Source organism: Sinocyclocheilus anshuiensis, unplaced genomic scaffold (assembly GCF_001515605.1).
Source record: "Sinocyclocheilus anshuiensis isolate Anshui unplaced genomic scaffold, SAMN03320099.WGS_v1.1 scaffold2337, whole genome shotgun sequence".
In the NCBI taxonomy this organism is placed as follows: domain Eukaryota; kingdom Metazoa; phylum Chordata; class Actinopteri; order Cypriniformes; family Cyprinidae; genus Sinocyclocheilus; species Sinocyclocheilus anshuiensis.
The window spans coordinates 25,403-28,704 of NW_015551144.1; the positions used below are offsets into that span (position 1 = coordinate 25,403).

General features: G+C 36.5%; 1 protein-coding gene across 3 annotated transcripts in view; it reads left to right on the top strand.

The window, feature by feature from the left end:
• The window catches only part of sp1 (sp1 transcription factor), a 20,889-nt gene that overhangs the window by 14,675 nt on the left and 2,912 nt on the right, over positions 1–3,302 (top strand). The gene's annotated exons all lie outside the window — the stretch shown is intronic.

Sequence of the window (3,302 nt, forward strand, 5' to 3'; positions counted from 1 at the left end):
GTGTGAGAGAGTGTGAGAGAGTGTGAGAGAGTGTGTGAGAGTGTGTGAGAGTGTGTGAGAGAGAGTGAGTGAGAGAGAGATTTGGTGTATGTAGTGCTGTATTAGTATAGCTATTGTTGAGAAAAAAACAAACATGTATGAACAAGAAAATAAAGAGCTGGATGTACTTGGTGATTTTAAAGAGTGATTTGAATAAACTCAGTAAATCTTGAAAGTTGATTCCGACCTCACACTGCTTGTGATTAACTCAGCCACGGTCAAATGCTCATCTTGAGGATTCAACTGAACACAGTTATATATTTAAATCAGACCTGTGACAAAATAAAATATTGGTCTTCAGTACACTGCCAGTCAAAAGTTTAGAGTATTTAAGATTATTTTTTGTTTCAAAGAAATGTCCATCTGCTCACCAAGGCTGCATTTATTAGATCAAATATACAGTAAAAACAGTAATATTGTCAAATATTATTACAGTTCAACATGTGATCAGAGCTGTATTTTCAGCATCATTACAGCAGTCTTCAGTGTCACTTGATCTTCAGAAATCATTCTAATATACTGACCAGAAGTATTCTCATACTCATACTAATACACTCATACTCCATTAAACCAATCATAAACCGTTAGTTTTGCTGAAATACTTCATACATGGAACAGTATTGACGATATATTGATCATGTGGCTCAGTCATAGCTGTGCTTTACTGTAAGGCATCAAGGACAAGAACTATTTGTTATCTAAAACAGTAAAAAGAAATTGTATAGAACTCAAGTAAAACACAGTTTATTTCATTTGAACCTTAAATTGCATACATTTATCCTCTTAGTTGTTTTTTGGTCACACTTTATTTTAAGGTTCAATTCTCGTTATTAACAAACCATTAACTAAGATTTTTGCCTCAAACTCCTAATTTGCTGCTTATTAATAGTTAGTAAGGTAGTTAAGTTTAGGTATTGGGTAGGAGTAGGGATGTAGAATGTGGTCATGCAGAATATGAGCTTTATATGTACTAATAAACAGTAGAGCTGCATGATTAATCATTAAAAGATTGCGATCTTGATTCAAACACCCACACAATCTGATTTCTAAAAGACAATGATTCACTCGTGGCTATTAAACCTTCAAAAAGTCTTACCGGATCATTCAGATCTGCGTTCGCAGCTGCTGACACAGAGAGCAGACATTTCCCACGTTTAGGTAGAAACAGACTTCTCAACTGCACAGTATTATTTCTGTCTTACAGTCTGTAGTGATTACTGATTACTGAGTATCACTATAAACCAATAGTGATATCACAGAAATACTGGGGTGAATGTTTAGTCTATGGTAGTGATCAAAATAGATCGTCATCTTTTGAAAGTAACTGGAGCTTCAAATAATGTTTGTGTGATTGCATTTCTCCACTAGGTGGCAACAAGTGACTGTTAAAAAATGCAGGGCTTAAAGTTCTCCGGCACCGTGCTGGATCTCCGGCGTGCAGCGGTTGACTGCGGGGAAAAAAATAGTCCTACATTTAAAAAAAATAAATAAATAAAAATCTTGTTGATTGATAGTTTGAGTTTATTGGAGTTTGAGTTCGTCTACCAATGGTTTGAGAGGAGCACAGCTTTCACTCTCAACCAAACTAACATTACTAGGTTCAAAGATGTTCCTCTAGCGCATATTTACATGGAATAAGCTTATTTACATAGAAGGAGCTTTGTAAACAGCTCAGAGTAATCATGTCATCTCCATAAAACGATATTTTTCAGAACAAATTTACCGGGATTATTGAAAAGGTCCTGTTCACACATGATCTATTAATGGTAATTTACCAGTAAAGACTGTATGTGTGAAAGGGGCTAAACTCTTCCTCTGTATATGTCTGTATTTTGTCTCATCTCGTGAGCTAAGTGTATTGTCACACCCCTCGTGTCGATAAGCAGTGATTATAGCTCATAATTTTCCAAGTGTATGATACAGCTTTCATTCTTCAGGTCAACCATATATTCATGAAAAAAAAATCAGTTTGAATAAAGAAAGCAATAACTTTGCCATAATATCCTTTCAAATGTTAAAGTTGCCGCAGTCATTGCATTGCAATAGTGAGAATTAAGCCTTATAATAGTGTTATTTTTTATTGCTGTTTATTTGTCTTTAATAATTGCTTAAACTTTTTGTATTTACTGAATGTATTACAAAGATACATTAATATGTGAAATTGGTTGAATATGGGCTGAACTTATTCTGCATCAAACTCAAACACTGGTGAGTGAAATCTAACAGTTTATTAGCCAGTGGGTAAAGAGAGAGAGTATTTAGGCTGCGTCTCAATCTGCTCCCTAGTTCAGTGGTCAGGGCACTGATCAGGCAATCTGTCTCAATAGTGCACTGGAACGCTCGCTCCCTGAAAAATACCACAATACATTGCAAAACCTATCTTCCCTTACCAGAAACTACGTCACATTTCTGAAGAGTGAAACATAAACCACACGAGCCAGCTCCATAAGTATTCCTGCTCCTGTTGGCCTGTTCTCAGAGCAGATGCCTCAAACGAGAAGAGATCCTGAGGGATGCTTAGGCACAACATAATTGTTAGGATTATCAAAAAACTCAAATCTGGCGTGGTAAAAAACAAGAGCAGAAACAACTCCATCACACTGTCCTTGTCTTATGCACTATTTACTGCTAAAACAGCCAAGCTTGTTCTCCTTTTATTAAGAATGTGCTTGTGGAAGACAGACAAACTGAAGAGCTCATAATCTAAGTATTAAATTATAGTCTGAATAGACACAAAGAAAATTTAGGTAAAATATTTCAGATCTTATTTTTTTGAATGAAAGAAAACAAAAGACTAGACCAGGGGTAGGCAAGTTCGGTCCTAGAGAGCCGCAGAGTGCAGCTCCATCCCTGAAAAAAAAAAACTCACCTGCCTATAGCCTTAGTAATCCTGAAGACATTGATTAGCTTGTTCAGGTGTGTTTGATTAGGGTTTGAGCTGAACTCTGCAGGACTGCGGCTCTCTTGCCTACCCCTGGACTAGACAAACTGCTTAGAAGAAAATTGTGGTTCTTTGGAAAAAAATCTACATTTTTGTCTTTATATATTCCAGGGCAACCTTAAAGGGGTCATATGATGCGATTTCAATTGTTTCTTTCTCTTTGGAGTGTTACAAGCTCTTGGTGCATAAAGAAGATCTGTAAAGTTGCAAAGACTAAAGTCTCAAACCCAAAGAGATATTCTTTATAAAAGTTCAGAGTCAACCACGCCTACCTAAAACGGCTAGTTCTAACACGCCCCCACATGTCTACGTCACGATGTGG